The sequence below is a fragment of the Drosophila subpulchrella genome, chromosome 2L, assembly GCF_014743375.2.
Source record: "Drosophila subpulchrella strain 33 F10 #4 breed RU33 chromosome 2L, RU_Dsub_v1.1 Primary Assembly, whole genome shotgun sequence".
NCBI lineage: Eukaryota > Metazoa > Arthropoda > Insecta > Diptera > Drosophilidae > Drosophila > Drosophila subpulchrella.
The window spans coordinates 3,839,167-3,857,355 of record NC_050610.1 but is presented as its reverse complement, the minus strand read 5'-3'; the positions used below and the strand labels follow the sequence as shown (position 1 = coordinate 3,857,355).

Sequence of the window (18,189 nt, the reverse complement as noted above, 5' to 3'; positions counted from 1 at the left end):
TAAATGGAGTGGGAATTATTCGTGTGGTTTTTTTTAAGAAAAACCAATGTGCGCTTTAATTATATTAAGGGAATGTATTTAGTTTTGGGTAACAACTGTGGTATTTGTTCTTTATAATTATTTATTTACTTAGTTAAAAATTTTGTGGTAAAAAGGTAACTGATTTTTAATGAAATCCTTTCCCAAGAAAACAACCCTAAATGATGTTCCATAAATCCGCTGTTTCCCCTACATTATCACCAATCATTAAGGCCTCATGTCAATCAATCGGATGAAGTTAATCGGTAGTCGAAATGCTGATTTGGGGACAAAGCCATTCGGGCAGGGGATCGTAAATCTTCGCAGACTGGGTGGACACCTGAACCGGGAGAGCTAATAAAAGTCCAGAAAAAATGCATTTATGGAGTCCTTTAATAAACTGAGAAGCGGGATCGTCAGGTTTTGCTTCGCTGCCAGGAGAGTTCATCGAAATTTTTACAACTCCTCGAGTCGATAAAGATTTTTATAGAGCGACATTTAAATATTCCCCGACATCGGCCCAGGTATAATTGCATATAAATCAATGCGGCGAGAGGTAGATGCATAATGATATCTTCATAGGGCCGGGCCTCGAAGTCGATCAATATTTCATTGATAGAGCCGAGGACACTGCGGGCAAAGGAAAAGCGAAAGGAAAATACGAAAGAGATAAGGAAAATGTCAACAACTCTGAGGCTTGGCCATAAATTTGCCCTCCCCAGAATGTTTACAGACCCGAAAACTCATTCCTCTCCCTGTTAGGCAATATTAAAAAAGGATTTCCCTTTGTCTTAGGTCGAGCAGCACATAAACGTCGGGCAATAATAATTAAAAAATCGAAGACGGAGAGAACCTTTTTTTACCTGCCCTGATTCCCAAGTTCGTTTCGGTTTTTGGTCAATGAAATGCAGACAATTGGCGACAAAACTATCGGGCGAGTTGACAAAAACAGAATTATGAACTCAAACAGGTACAGGATCGATCGGTGCGATGATCGTGAGGCGCCGCAGAAAGTCTGGGCCCACTCATAACTCTCGTGCGACTGGGTGCGATAAGGATTGGGTGCCCATGTCCTGGCGCCGGTGTCCTTGCGGATGTCCTGTCGCCGAGGGAGACAGCCGCAGGTGTCCCAGCCGCATTTGTTTTTTTTTTCAGCTCGTTGAGCGTCTGCGCAAATCGAATCAAATCAAAACTCATCAAATATTTGACATAATTTGATTTGATTGCCGACAGCCGCAGATGGGGGAACACAAGTGTTGCCAAGGCAGCGGAAAGCATCTCGAAAGGCCGGTGAGGAAACACAGGAAAAAATAACCCACTTATTTATTATATTAACCATTAAATCTGGATCTTCCTATACAAGAGTTCCCGGAAAACATCTCAAAAACAATTTGAAAGCCCTGTGAAGAAACACAGGGAAAAACAACCCACTTATTTATAATATTCACAAATAAATCTGGATCTATTTATTTATTTTCTATTATGATATATTTAGTAACGAAAAAGATGGTAGCACACTCAGATCAAATTTGTATCCAGAAAAAATTAATTTATAATATATATCTTATTTTAAATCCATAGATTATATTTATTTGAACGTGGTTGAACATGGTACTGATAAACAAAATATACTCTATAATACTAAAAAAATGTTCTGAAAAATAACATTAAATTATAAAATATATAAATTTATTTGTATAAATAACTATGTTTTATAAAAGTAAACCTATTTCTAATTTTAAGAAAACATTGACATCATTTTTAGAAATCTATATCTTTGAATCAGAAAATACCGTTATGAGTTTACTTAAACTTTTCCAAATATTTTAAAATATTGGTTGTTGTTTTGCTTCATTTTTCGCAGTGCATCTCAAATCGCTCCTCACGCACGCATAATTTCTGAAGAGCTCCTTCAGCCCATCATCTCCCCGCTACCCAGCACTTCGCCGCTCCATTTGAGAGTCGAGATTTCATTGTTGGCTTCCTTTGTCAATTGCACTCACTTAACGCGATTTCTGAAGCCCCTCCTCGTCGCACATTTGTTGCATTTATTTATTTATTTGCTGAATGCTGCGAAAATTATATTTGCCCAGCCCACTCGAGTGTCGTTCGTTTTGATTGCGATTGCTTCTTGTGGCCAGCCGCACAAATCACTTCAAAAATTGTCGAGCACACGGGTGAAGAGTGGGAAATCGGTGGGATTGGTCGGGGAAGTGGCAATCTTTTGTATTTCCCCACTCGCGTTTGCAATCTGTAATTTGCAAAAAAAATTATGCTGTCAATTAAGTTGTCTGCAAAGTTAAGGGCTTTTCATTAATAGGTTATATAGTGTTGTATTTGACAGTTTATATTTTAGCTTGAAGGGGCAGTAGAAACTGTTATATTTATTTCTAAATCTTAAATAAAATGAATATTAAAGTTCTTGTTTCTAATTACAATTTGTAGATAGGTATATTTTTATCATCAAATTAAAGAAAAGCAGTTGATAAAATATGAAAAGAATTTTAAAATCCAATTTAATATTATGAAATTTTTTAGGGCACGAACGTGAAATGTGTATTTTTTTCGTTAAGTAGGTACTTAAATTTGTTAAGCTAACAAAGAAATGGTTTCTAAAACCAAGAGAAGGAAAAAACAAATTGTGCGAAAGGTGAAGCAATTACAAAGCATTAAAATTAAAGTGTTTAAGGATGAATAACAACAATGGGTTACACTTAAAGGGTGCCGCCTTAGTCACAATAGTGACATTATAAAAAGATTCCTGCTCCTAATTACCTCTTATCAACCTAGTTCGCAGGACACTAAAGAGTCACATGATATAAGACACTTTTCCCAGAAAGGCGAATTCAAAGTCCAAACCTTTCTCCCATAGATCCACAGTAGCCCATCTGAGAGCTATAAAAACCAGAGAAATCCAAATTAGATCTCGAAAATTAGGCGCAATTAGAGACAATTTTGGTGAGCTCTTCGGCGCGATAAGTCTGCTAAAAAGCAGAAGGCGAAGACATAATTGGGTTTAATTGCACAACTCTCCGGGAAATAAACAAACGATATCAGATCGATCCGTGGAGAGAGGGTTTTACGAGCGCGTGTCAGAGGCGGACTTTGGGTGAAAGCAGGCCCGAATAGTCCAGATCAATATACTATAGGGAATAGTACTGCAGGTAGATCGGGCGCAGATCCGCGTAGTTCGACGAAAGGATGAAGGAGCTGGCCATAAACTTAACCCTCGGCGGCGCAACAATGTTTTTGTTTACGACCTCGCCCCGTCGCCCATTGTCGATCGCTGATCGCGCTCATTGTGCCCGGGGCTGTCTGCTCTACATATAAACCAGACGATTTATCTTTTATTGTAGGTAAACACAGCCCTGGGCCATCCTCCTCGTTCTCCGCCCAACTCGAGTCCAAGGCCAAGGATGAGCCGCGGAGGAAAAATCAAATTTTTATGATCGCCCAACGAGCGCTTGCGGAAACATTTGAAAAGCCATAAAATCCCCCGAGTGCAACCCTATGACTACACGGAGAAAAATTGTGAAGAATACAAAGCAATTTCCTTGTCATACAGATTTTTAATGATATATAACTTAGACAAAATAATAATACCGAAATAAAAACATTAAGCAGGATCAACAAGAGATAAGTTTTTAGAATGTCATATATTATTATATCTTCGGTCCTTTGACCTACTTAAGTTAATCTATTCCATCTGGAAAAATATATGGGATTCAGAAAGTTAGACATGGAAATAAATTTTATAAATCCATTTGTGCTTTATTTGAAAAATAATAAATCATAATATTTAAACTATTATTAGATTAGATTCACTTTAATTTAAATCGTAAGTAAAATTTAACAGGGATATATGTACATATTTTTAAATTTTTCTCCATAGATCTTTTATAACCGTATTTACTTTTTATACTTTTATAGACTAACAAGTAATATGGACCTGTTACTTAAAGGATTTAATAACAGAAAATTCTTATTATAAAAAATTTTAGTATAGACTTTATTTATTCTATATTACATTTATTTATTAAAAATTACATACTTTTGGCTCAGTGTACGGCTTGGTAAAGAGGTCGCGACCTGAACGAGCTGTGTATACGGCCTTTGGCATATAGTTGATCCATAAACGCGTTGCCAGTTGCGTTTTCATTTCTTCATGATTTTATGGCCGGTGCATTTGTTTTCCTTCAGCGCAATATTGCTTCAATTTTTCCCAAGTTTTATGGGTTTTCTATTGAAACAATGCCACATCTCTGCCGATCCCTCGCTTTCCTTATTTCACTCAATTTCTCTGTGTGTGTTCGATATTAACGAGTGTTTTTGTGATCCGGCAGCGGTTCGATCTATTTGTCTATTTCCAGCTCTCACAACATTTTAATTTTCTCTTTTACTATCTATCACCCGATTGCGGTTCATTATCCTCCCTCCCCCTTTTCAGCTACCGCATTTCCATTTCCCTATCAACTCCTTCGGGGGGCGGCAGCTTCTGGGGTTTACGACTTTTAATTGATGTTAGTTTTTCCATAATTTATTGTTGCATTTTACGGTTTCATTTTAACCCTTTAATGGCCAGGCTTCGGGCTCGTTCTTCGCTGGAAATCAAAAATTATGATATTTTTGAAAATTTTTATGGCCTGCGCTCCGGGTTTTTGAACCATGGGACCACAGAACGTGCCTGTCATCGGCATCCACCTCAGACTCATCCGGCTGATCATAGTCATCATCATCTGTTCGATTTATGGCATTTGTGGGGAAACACTGGCTCCGCAAAGGGGGTTTTACGACTCCGATCGGGAATGGGAACTGATATCCCAATAGTTATGGCTCACAGTGGGAAATCATCCACAGACTTGTGAAAACTTTATTAATTGTGTTAGTCGGAAATGGGATTCCAGATAATAAGATAAAACCAAGTTACTGCGTATTATGACTATTGCTTTCTAAAGATTAGTGGTTTTTATATTCCAAAACTGTTAATCAGGATTTGATTGTGGGAATACCTGAAATATTTAAATTTAACCAATAGGTTCAAGTTAAAAAAAACTTGTTTATTAAACTGAAAAATTAATAATTTCAACAATTAATGGATTCTTTGCGTGCAACAATGTCATACAAAATTCTGTTTCTTTAATTCCCCTTAATGAGTTAAACACAGGAAACCCTGAGGGATACACTTCATAATTTCGCTGTATAAAATGTGATCTACTTAAGCAGGAATTTGCCGAAAGTTCAATGGCAAACCATTCGCGGAACTTCCAACAAACTCCGGTCGATGAATGGCGCCCACCGCAGAAAGAGGTTCCTCTTTAAGGACACCCCTTAACCCCCAAGGAGCCCTTGAGCCCACGAGAGATTCCTCAAAACCCGTTGTCCAAGTGGCGCTTAGGCAGTTCCTTCGTTCAGACGGTTTTCGGACATTTCTCAGGAGCAATTTCTGGCGTTTTCCTTACTTTTTGTGCCCTGATGCTACTGCTTTTTAATAAGTTATGTGAGCTGGTGGACAGGGGAGAACCTTTTCTCCATTTGGTTAGGCATTCTCGATGTCTTTTATAATGTGCCCGTCTTAATATGATTTTTGTCCCCATCCAATGGACATTCGCGGGATTCCAGAAAGCATCTTTTAATGTTGCCAGTTGGAATTGGAATCGGAGGGAAAGGAAGCTGGACGGAGGCTGTTTCGTCAGCGGCTGTCTGCCGTTTGTCAAACTGTCATATGCTTGTCGCACGCTGGTCCCAAAAAAACACCGGGTTGCAACTCCAATATATTAGCTGAAATTTTAATTACCAACTGCGAGTTGAAGCGGAGGAGCACTGAAAAAAATATATAATATCAAGACATTCCAACCATATTTGTCCATTAATACAGAGCCTTTTTTCAGAAAATAGTTAATATATTTATTTAATAATTCTTCTCAATACATATTAAAAACTCAATACTCTTTGTGTTCATTATATTAGATTTTTTAATTTATCCAAGATTTTGTAAACTTAAAGTCTGATTTCTCAATGTCATGTTAACTTTTGTCTTTCAGGATTTTTTAGAAACATTCTGGGACTGTTAATGTTCAGGTTCAGGTTAATTTAAAAGATCAAAGTGTTCTCTTTCGTAAGATTAACATCACATTGAGAAAACGAATTTGTTTTCCAAGCAATTTAACTTCATGTTAACTTTCTCTGACATATAACTAACCTGACATTGAGAAATCGGCCCTTGTGTTATTTTACTAAAAGAATAATTAACTTTAAAAAACAGAATAATTCTAAAATTGTACAATTTCGTTTATCAAATACAGCTTTAAGTTTTAAAATGCTGTATTTATTTTCTTAGTGTAAATCTGAAACTGGTCCCGCTGACGCCACTCAACTGTCCGCCAAGTCTTTTGGGTTTTTGCTGCTGGCATGGCAAATATTTTCCATGCGGAGCATTATAAAAGTTTAATTGGTTGATTTATACGTGGGGAGTTGTCAGGGAGATGCCAATCGCTCTGCGGTAGTTCGCCGCCGACTCAGAGGACCTGGTCTTCGGTAGGTGGTCAATGGAATACCTTGGCTGACAAATCAATTTCGCATTGCGATCTTCGGCGGGCGGCGCAGAGCGGATCCCCGGCTAAGCCGAGCTAAGTGTCCTGTAAACTGTCTCAATAGCAACGCCCCGGCGATTGTTTCAGCTTCCTTTAAGCCGCCCGCCCAGCTGGAGATTGGGAATCGGGCACCAAGGATTGAATGGCCTCAAAGGAGCTGGCACAATGGCCGGCAGATCTTCAATTCTTTCTTTCGGGTCACCGCACATCGGTCCAAACAGGATCAATCACCGGAATCGCTCCCTGATCCGCAGGATCATGCGCGAAAATTAGTGCAAACTTGGGCGCAGCAGGTAGAAGGTAACCAAACCAAGGCAAGGAGCTGACCGGAAAATCCGATCGAAGGGATTATAATTCCAGCCGGGCAGAGCCGCACATCCTTCTTGTTTCCCGCTTGTTTTGCGACAATTAAGGCAAATATTTTGCGTACTAATTAAGCACGGCTCAAGAGCCCCGGAATCGTGGGCGGATTTGCATATGGCGCGACGGATTTGCAGCCATTACCCTTTTGTTGGCAAAAGGATTTGCCCGTGGGCGTTGCGTTGTCCTCCGGCTTATCGGGGATCGGTCCTCGCTCCTTCCGGGAACTCGCATCCGTCACGCACCGATCGCAGTAGTTTGGCCCTGGAAAGTGATATGCAAATATTGACACCCATCATTTTTCAATATTTGAGCGTGAAATTGGGCCATCCTTTTGCGTGGGATCGGTTAAGCAAAGGAGTGCCGAGGGAAGCAGTGCGAGAAATTCTACTCAAGGTCGTTCGGAATAATGGAAATTGATAAATTGCCATTCTGGCAATTTCCCGAGGTCATCGCAAGCCGTTTTTAAGGGGCGGTGCCGAAGTCGAATGTCCATCGAGCGGAGCGAATCGGGTCTTATAACTATTTTGCCTATTAACCTTTTCTCGATTTTGCAAAATCAAAATATACACAAGTATTGTGATTCTTTTCTTAAAGACATAGTCGATAGAAAGTAAGTTCACTGATAAAATCGTAGTAGTTTAAAAGATTTCATATTTACTTTTAATATTTTCCGCCTTCATCCATTGAGGTTTTTATTTATTTTAAATATGTAATTATACGATTTAAGAACTTTTGAAAATTTAATAATAAATAAATAATAAATAAATAATTAGTACACTTTGATTTTAATATTAAATCCTTTTTTATTTGACATTTAAAAAAAGGCTTAGGTAAATATCTGTCTAATATTTTCAACGTTGATTCAAATGTTTTTATGCTAATTAAAAGTTTTTTGAAAATTTAAAAGATCATTTTTTGTATTTTTCTTTAATACGTTATACGCAATTTTTAATTAAGTATGCAGCTACTTATATTTACTACACCCTTTCTAACAGTGTACTCAGAAAATTTGTAGGGTGGTTGTTCCTCACATTGTTATACTAAATTTAATCAATGAATATACAACTGGTTGTATTCAAATGTATTATATTATTTTAAACACTTTTTTTATCAGTGTAGGTCTTGGAAATACTGATAAAATATTACAGAATACGAGCCGCGCAAATCGTGCTTCTTTCCTTTTATCGCTTCTTAGAATATATAAAATATAACTTGAATTATAAATGAAGAATATAAATCAAGTACATTGTATGGGAAAAGAGATGGTGTGGGAAGTTATTCTTTTGTGTTTAACATAAATCCCCCTCCTCAGCTTTTTCCATTCAATTCTTAGTCCTGACTCATCACTTTGGGAGACTTTCTCAATTCGTTTCAATTCACTTGCCAAAAAATGGGAGTAATGGGCGACCAAAAGCTACCAGTGAATATGCACAACATTTCCGCAGCCAAACTGACACCCAATCTGCCCAAAAAGATCGAAACGCTTCCGATTTCGGCGGACTGATGTCTCCTTCCGGAAGCGAGAAATCATCTTCGGGGCGGGACACGCGGCGCTGACAGCGGATAACAGGATAGCTCGGGAGTCTAGACCAGGACCAAGTCTACAGAACCCCGAACTCAGAACAGGATAGCTAAATCGCAGACAGACACCCAGACATGGAGCATATGCCATATCCTGGCAGGATAATCGACGCTAAATAGCGGCACGCGACCAACATTTTCCGGCCGGCGAGTATGAATATGATTTGATCGAAATCGGGACAAAACGCCGACTTCTCGTCGCCGGGGCGCAAAGGAAAAACCCTCATTATGGAAAATAATTTCATAATTCGTGGGGTTGCCGGGCGTTTCGCCTGTCACCCCTCTGAGTCCTTGACAATGTGCGAACAGAAGGGGGTTGCTGCCAGTCGGGTGTTGCTATAATTTTATGAGCGATTTCGTTTATTAATATGTTAGCCAATGTTGGCCGAGGGTTAATAGGCCCCGACCCTTTTGGCGGCACGTGGCAGGAAGGCGTTATGTTTACATTTCCCCATCCGCCGATTGTTATGAAATGATTTGCTTGCAGTGTAAATATTTGCCCAGCCGAGGGCTACGGATTTGCCCACGCAGATTTGCACATTAATGTGAAATTATGAAGGAAATGTCGCCCAGAACGGAAGCAATATAAAATTCTCACTTCATTCGCTGGCGATTTCGCTTTCTATTCTAAAGAAACGAGTTGAACAGTGAAATCAATAGACGAGACAAGACTGATATTTTCAATTACAACTATTATTAGTATAAATTTTCCTGAAGCCATTATCTTTTTTTCTTGACATATTAAGGATCCCAGAATGGATTTATAATTTTTTTGGGCGCTTTAGCCAAGTTTTACAGCCAAAAGTTGTGTATTTTATATATATATGAATAGTTAATAAAATATAACTAAATATAGGTATTTTGAGAAAACCTCGATTTAGTTTCTTATGAGTTCCATTTATGCAACTGGAGTCATCTTATGAATAATAACAATTTATATAAATTAAATCTCAGCCTCGTTTATGAAAATATCTTTCCCCCAAAGATGCACATCTGTTGGCCCTCCATTTCCATTTCGAATCCATTTCAAGTGGAGTCACTTTCTCCGCTTTCCCTTTCTCTTTCTCCGGGTGCAGCCTGCAACAAATCGAGGCGTGTAAACATGGAAGCCTGGTGTAAAGTGTCGCTGGTGGCAATTGAGTCTTCTCCCCGGAATTCCGCGCCTGGGTCAACAAACTGCTCGATTCCAGCTTTCCGATTTCCATCCCCAAGGCGTCTTCTGGTTTGGTTAGACTTAAAACACCCCCAAATCGATAGCAAAGTCAATGTGTTGCAATGCGATGCCTTGTCCTCCCCTTAAATTTTCAGCAAATGTTTAAATACTATGAGCCTCAGGTGCTTGGGCGACTGTTTGCCACGGATCCGTCAATACTCTCTAATAATAAAATGGGTAAACTTTTATATTTTGGAAAACATTTGAAGAAAAAACATGGGAATATAAATGTACTATGCAGAATGTTTTAATTAAAAAATATTCATTGAATTTGGGAATTTTTGGAATAGTTTTATGATACTTATAAAATGCACATCTTGTTCTTATAAAATTACTTTCATTATTAGCTTCGTTGAAATCAGTAATGTTGCATAGGCGTACAAAATTCCTAATACAATTATAGACAAGCAACTATTGAGTATTGATTCGGAGACGATAAGATGAGTTGTATTAATTGGTTTAAAAATAATACCACAAGTCCAAATTGTAGATTTTTTAATATATATAATGCTTCTGTTATACTTTTAATACAAACAGTGTTATATCTTCATTTTCGATTTTTTTTGGTATACCTATTTGTTTACCCATAGGTATTATTTATGTTTTAATTTTATAATAGTGTAGAGTTAAACGAAATTATCGCGGGGTCAGGAGTACACATTCAGTTTGAACCCAAAAATAGCCAAAAATATAGTACGTCTGCGGTCTCCGAGTTAATATCTGTTCATCCTACTCCATCTATAACCTCTAATTTAGAATGATCGAATTTAACCCGGCAACTCATTAACCGGCACGTAAAATCATCCATCGAATGGAGCGAAAGGATTAGGTGCCTAATATTTTTGTGGAAAAGATCGGGACATTAACTCGGATCACGCAGTGTGGCCAAGGCAAAGCTTGGTCCAAAAATAGGATCCATCGTTAGAGACCAAAATTTATTGGAGGCGGGAGACGATCGGCGGCGGCACGTTCCAAAACAATTTAGAAAATAATAAATAGCAAACATAAATTAAATTATTGTAATATACTAGGAGGCGGCCATAAGCTTCCCGATGCGACTGCCTGGGCGTCTGGTACGCAATTAAGATAAGTCTCGGTGGGACGGTGTTCCCCTCTGGATTTGGGTTCGGTTCGAGTCCCGAAATATGGAATGGAATATTCGGCGGCGAATATCGGGGGGAATGTCAAAAACGCAATTATTTATCCGAACTGAAACATTTTAAAATCAATTAGAAAATGTGGTGACGCATGGCGCATGACGAACCAACTGCCACCGATTTGGTGATTTTCCAGCTCCCTCCTCCAGCTTTTCTTTTCCATTCCTTTCCCGTTTTGAGTTTTGTTTATCCAAGCGGCACAAATGAAGTGCCCTGCACCGCTGAAGTGGTGCAGCCCGTTTGTCTGCCGTTTTCCTGGGGGAAGTTGAAGATCCACCGAATCCGTATAATGATGTCAATGACAAATCACGGGCGCACGTCAAAAATCTGTCCTAAAATATTTCGAGCTGTCAATTCGGAGCGAGTTCGCGTCTAAAATTAGTTCCCAAATATTGTTACAAATGTGTTGAGTCCAAACAACTGGAAACTAATGAGAGAAAAACCGATCGAAGCGACCGGAGTTCTCAAGTGGATGCCCGCAATTTATGCATTTTGTGAAAGACGAAGGCTCTAAAGGCAGTCAATTGAACGGCAAATTGAATTACTTGAACACACAAATAGTTGACGGAAATATGTGCAGAAGTTATGAGTGGAAGCCAACAGAATTATGGAGCAGGGAACATGTTTTGTGACAACAAACATTTGTCATGATTTTATGTTTTGTTTATTAGTTCAGGCTGGATGAAACCCTTTTCCAAGAATCCCAAGACTAACTAACTATTAATGTACAAAAATAATTTCTATATATTTAGCAAATTCTTTATTTAATATTTATAGAAATAGCTGAATATATAAAACGTAAACTAAAGAACTCATGTAGGACTTTCCACAAAATGTTTCAGAAGTTTCTTTTGTATATCTTTTGTATTTGTCCTTCAGATTATATATTTTAATTTACCGATCCTTATACCTATTAGCTATAACCTATATATTCGTTTTTTTTAAATATTTTTAAAGTTGGCTGTAAAATAAAAGCTGTTTAGTGAATGCATGTAAGACTTGTCATAAAAGGTTTCACTACTTATTTATCAATAGACAGCTGCCTATCCATGATGGAAAAGCTAATCCAAGCCAAAATACTTATAAAAAGGACGGATATTCCTCAGGCGACAGGCGACTCAAATCGCGAGATTCCCGAAGCGCTGAGAGGGCGCATCAAATCCGCTGACAGATGACACGGAAATTCGCTTTTTGCGAGCCCAGGACCAAAACCCTTTACCGAATACGTCGAATATGGGGTAATATTAATCTCGGGCCCCTTGAACGCGGCGATGCATCAAACAAGATTGACAATGCCTCATTCAGATCAATAACTCGCTGTTGGTTAAACGTATGCGAGTCAACCCCCAAATGAAATTTGGTGACACACGCATTAAAAAAGACGCAGACATTTTTGCAACCCTTTCGCGAAGTGGCATAAAAAATTGCGCTACTCTAGGGCAGGCGGAACGAACAAGTGCTGGACACTCTGCACTTGAAAAAATTATGAGTTTGACAAAAGATACTTTTCTTTGTGAAACATTGGGAATGCCAGAAAAATTAACTTTCAGATGATAAGTTTGAAAATGACCAAAACGCAATCTGCAAAAATCGTAAAGTATACAAAAATCCCTTCTCAGTTTTAGTTAAGGATACGACAATTAAATAATGATACAAAATAAACCCATATAAATTTTTTAAACAAAGAAGTGATTAGAAAAAGTAAACTGCAAGTGTAAAAGGAATTGAAAGGTGTATAATTAACCCCCCATTTTTTTTTTACATATTTTATTTTCTAGCTAATTATTTTCAGTGCATGGGGCGGTGTTATGGCCTGGCGAAAGCGGAAATGAAATTAAGCGAAAATATGTTCCCGGCCAGCGAGCCCCGCACGATTTTTGCCGGCTCTTCCTCTAGATTAAATTAATCAATTTAACCGGCAGCCCAGAGGAGTGGATGAAATTTATAAGAAGGGGTGAGAGGGACTCGATCGAGACATACCATTAGCATGATTTAGTGCGGCGACCCCGCGGCTTCATTAGCATAAAACAGTTCTTATGGCCATTCTAGGAAGCCGAGCCATCGACTTTTCCCAAACAATCGCAGCGTTTACGGCCAAACGGAGATTGGAGTCGGATCGTTGAGAGCGTTGGTTACTGTATAATTTTTATGATATTGCCCGATTGTCTGTTCTGTTTTTATTTATTTTAACCGTCGTTCCCCGCGGCCAGAAACATTTTATCCTCAATTAATTCATCATTACTCGAGGTTTCCCTCGTCTCCGACTCGAATTCGTTACACGGAGTCAGTCAATCTTCCCAGTCATCAAATTTCTTACTTTTTATTCGATTTCAGGCGAATTTTTATTTTCGTTTTCTTTGTGCCCCTCAGCCTTTGGCTGTGTGAGTGTGTTTTGTTTAATTTTAATTTATTTACATTGAAATTCAATATTTGGTAAATGTATTTTTAATTTTACTGCTGTTGATTATTACTGACCGATCTGATGAAAAGGAATTCACGTTATTGCCCAGCCTCAGTTCGAGGCCGTAAAAATCCATCACCCAAATGGAATAGATCCCCCAATCGAGATACGGACTCGGCCGGGTGTTGGGCACGATTGGAATATGACACATGGCAAACACCTCGTAAGCTTTTCCTTTTTATGGACTGCGAAGAACTTTCGAAGTTCAACGACTCGAGCACTGAGATGGGTTTTGTGTTTTTGGGGAAATCTCTTGAGTAAACATTCCGATTTAAATGGTCGAGCCTTTCATTTTGAGATGGCTGATTAGCAATTACTGGAGCAATGAAATTAGGGCTGGCAGAGTTTTAGTGGGGAAATTGGAATCGGTTTTCCATGATTTATCTTTAAAGTGATGGTATAGTATAGGAGGCTTAAATAAAAGGTAGCACCTGCACAACTTTCAAATAGTTTTAAACAGTTTTAACATTTCAAAGGGAAATCAATTTTTTACATTTTTTAATCATTTCAGAGTGCATGTTATAACGCCCATTACGATTCTTAGGTGGGCTTTGTGACACTTTTGAGAGCCAATGGGCTTTATGACACTGGGCGTTATGAAATACACCAATCGTTTTGTCCTTTCTCTGGTAAATTAAATTTAAATTTGAAAATGTAAAGAAGTAGTTCCAATTCAGAACAGTAGAAACACCACATATCTGTCTATATACCAAAATGAATCATTGTTCAAATTCCATCTACTCCAAATACTTTTTTTCAATGCACCAATTGTTCTTATCTGGTAAATGCAACTTAAATTTGAAAATGTTAGGAAGAAGTTCTAGTTTAGAATTGTCGATATACAAAAAACGAATCATTGTCAAATTCCAACTATTCCGAATACTTCCTTCAATTCAGAACCGATCTCATCTGAATTGAACGGCAAATTCAGCCCAAAAGGCAAACAACTTCCGATTAACCATTCGATTGTCCGCATCAATTGGGCAACCCGATAAGTTGCAGCTCCAGCGTTCTGGTTTCGTTCGCCGATACGGCAAACGTTCCAATCTGGGCCCCACAAAAAGGGAATAGACAATGCACCCGATACGTACTCCTCCATCCCGAAAAACCCGAAACCCCAACGCAGTTGCAGTTACGAAAGGAGCGCAAATATGTGCAAAAGGTGGGGGGTTGGGGGTGGTGGCGAATGCATTTGCGGAAATGTGTGCGCAACATGCAACATAAATGGAAATGCCGTTTGGAAAACATATTGTTTTTGGGCCCCACCAACGGTGCAGCCCATTGCATGGTCCTGCCTACACCCCCTCCCCCCCTTTTCCAGCACCCCCCTGAAAATGCACTAATTTTCCTAACGCGCCCCATGAGGCTGTAGTCGGAAAAGTGGGCGGTGGGTGGCGCACATTTTAGAAATTGGACGGCATTTTTCGTTGAATTGTGTGCTGATTGTAATTCATTCCGTGTGTGTGTGTGTGTGAGAGTGAGTGTGTGTTTGGCCAGTGTACACAGGCAGCCACTCCCCCATTTCCACCGCCCCCCTGCACACACACACACACAGAGGGAAAATTTGAAAATTTTGATTGCATGTTTCGATACAAAATGGCGCTGCAAAAACGAACTCAAACTGATGATGAGGCATGCCAATCCTGACGAGGCGGAGGACGGAGGACGCAGGATTGCCCAGTGGTTCGGCAAAAGGGGGAGGGGGGGGGGGGGGTGTTCAGGAGGGGCTGGGGGTCCTGGGGCCCAAATTGCAGTGCGTCCTGGACGCTGGACGCTTTTGTGCGTTGGCTGCGCCGGGTGCAAATGTGCATTTTAGATCGTCGAAGCGTAAATTAGGATTTCAAAATGACATTTGGAATATTTACGACTTGCCAGCGCAGACCCTATACCATCTGCATACCCCGTCCCAGAGTTAGGAACCCCGAGTTTAGAGCCCAGGAACCACCCAGCCCACCGTTGTTGTTCATGGTAATTGCGTAGCCGGCTGCTCGATGATGTCCTGTCTGTTTGTGAACACACAGGTAGAAGGGCAGGTGAGTGCGACTGCGTTCGTTTCGGTTTTCGAAATTGCCAAAAAGCTCCCTTTGTTGAATTATGCAACTTAAAATTTGGCACAGGCCCGTCTCAAAATTGCCAAAATAGAAGCTTTTGATTGGAAAATTGTTTGATTGGTTGCAATTTCGTGTTTAAATATTTTCACAAGCCCACAAAGGGGCAGATAGAGAAAAATGCTCAACTTTTCCCGTAGGCCTGGCAAAAAGTTACTGTGCCAAAACATGCAAAACCACTCAGAATTCCGTTGAACCTGGCCAAGTTTTTACGGGGCAATCAATCTCTCGGGCATCGCGTTTCTCGAGTCAAACTTGTCATTGCCCCCAAGGCGAAAAAAATGAAATGGAATCCAAAGCCACAGGATTCGGTGGTATTCAGGATCCCGTCACCCAAGCATCAATGTCTACCGACTTCAAAATAGACTCTCAAAAAACACAAATCAGCAAAAAAAGCATCATAATAAACGGCAAAGTAAAATTATACAAGTACCAAAACGCATACTACCCCACACATGTCAAACAAGAAGTATAAACCCAAATACACTTGCAGCTTCTGTAAATATGTGTATGGTGTGCACTGAAAAAATATTTGTAACCTAAGCATTTTCACAAATTTTAAACCATTTCTAACATTTTCTAAGCAATTGAGCGTCTGAATTGTTAATAGTAAATATAATTCAAGTAACAGTTTTTGATGAGTCCCTCTTGTTCTAAAATTTGAGTTGAAAATTGCTTTAATTTGGCAGCGAATAAATTGTTTCCAATACACCACATTATAATATACTTTATCCCTTAAATATAAAATATAAGTTTGTCCTATGCCTTAACCTTTAGTGATATAAAGTAAATTAAATGTTTTCGAGAAAAAATTGACTGGCTGTTAAAATAAATGTAGTCAATTATTTTAAATATTTTACATTACTAGATTTTCTAAAATTTACAAACCTTTTAATTTTTCAATATTATATTTAATCTTTCTTTATTTTTCCCAGTGCACATATTGCAGATACACATATATTTTGTATATTTTCCATTTTCACCGAAATAAATAAACATCATCAATGTCAAATGGAAATCACTCGCATTGGCAGGCACCCCGGGAAGCGAAATGGCATTGGGTGGGAGGTGATTCGGTGGGCGGTGGGTGGTGGGAGGGAGAAAGTGGGTGGCCAGCCCCTGGCATTTGCTTTTTATGAAACTATTTCAAAATGTGAGACCAATTCGCATAAAATTTTGTCAGCGCGCCTGTGACATGTGAAATGAAACCAAATAAGAAAGTAACGCTGGGCTTCGGGTGCTTGAAATAAAATATATAAAAATAAATGTCAATATCACCGCTGTCCGTCCATCGGGTGTTTATTGACATTTTGGCAAACGCAAATCTCGCCGAGCCTGCGAATCCGAATTCGCCTGGGAGGTCGACATCGTTGTTCTCGTTTTGGGTCTCGTTGTTTTCCCTGCCGTTGGTGGAAAACATATTTGAAAACCATTGGCACATGTCCTTATGAATGATGTGCTAATGTGACAGACGCCAGAGAGTTTTTTGTATATTTTTTATTGATGGGAAACGGTGAGTGGTTTTGTGGATGGCTCTGTAATAGGTTTTCGATCCGTGATAGATGTTAGGCTTTAAGGATATTCAAAGAAATTGTGGTAAAATTGGTATTGCAATATTATTTGAAATTAAACTAATTTAAATAGATTTTTGGTATATTAACTTATAAAAGTATAATTTTACCAGCACATTCACTCTTCATATGATGCCAGACATGTCTCCTCGCAATCCCTTTTCGACCAGAAGCGATTATTATTTCCCCCAGATCCCGAGTAAATAAAAGGGATGCATTCATATATTTTGGAGTTGTAGGTGTACATGAAGAAAGCTTCTTCCGTCGTAATTCCTTGGCTGTGTGGTAAGCAACACTGGGCTATAATATCCCAGTTAGTAAATTAGATAGCGATGATACACATTTACTAACGTGGACTTTTGGCACTAATCAAGTTGAAAACCACACTGAGTAATATGTGTTGTATTAAGAGTATCATTGGGAATTATGATATGAACTGACCGTAGTATAGGATTTTTTGTAAAATCCATTTGTTATTAACGCAACGAATTTAATTAAAGCATTCACTTACGGATTAACCGTACTGTTTTATTTAAAATCTTATTCAAGTCTTGGAGTATTCAAGGTTAGATTTATTTTTAAAGTCTGAATTGGTATAGGTGCTCATTTTAGGAATTTTTTATGAGACCCTGGGTATCTGCTTTGGTTTCACTCTCACTGATCTCAATTACAGGCTCGCCCTTCCCTCCGATTTTTCCCAACAGCCCCCCATTCCACAATTAGAGGCAATTGTTGAGCGCAGCTCCATCCACGAATCGTCTGAAAATCAAAACCTCCCCAGGGCTGCATAAATTAAAGGCTTGCTTGACGACCAAAAAAAAGAAAGCAAGGAAAATAAAATCTGCACCGGTTCGGGGGTTCCCCGCCTGCTCCCCAACCACGTGCTGGCAATACGCGACACAAAAGGCGAGCAACAAAAAATCGCTCTGGGACAATGACAGGCCCCAAAAGCGGCTGCCAGGACACTTTCCCCACTTTCCCCCGCCCGCCCCGTAACAGCATATCCTTGGGAGAATGCTGCACCACAGAATTCCAAGAAAATGCGACAGTTTTCGTTTTCCCTCCGAGGAGTGGGGGATGGGGATGCTGCTGGGAAACGCATTTGACACGCGGCGTGCGACATTTAT

At 39.3% G+C, this 18,189-nt stretch overlaps 1 long non-coding RNA gene across 2 annotated transcripts; it reads right to left on the bottom strand.

The window, feature by feature from the left end:
- Positions 1-16,496: 16,496 nt before the first annotated feature.
- Positions 16,497-17,488, bottom strand: LOC119547820. Of its 2 annotated transcripts, none has more exons than XR_005219252.1 (3): positions 17,414-17,488; positions 17,173-17,362; positions 16,497-17,061 (listed from the first exon to the last, which is right to left on the bottom strand). It is a non-coding gene; the product is annotated as an uncharacterized LOC119547820 (long non-coding RNA). The 2 variants fall into 2 exon arrangements; XR_005219253.1 differs by having other exon boundaries at positions 16,497-17,026.
- Between the last annotated feature and the right edge of the window lie 701 nt (positions 17,489-18,189).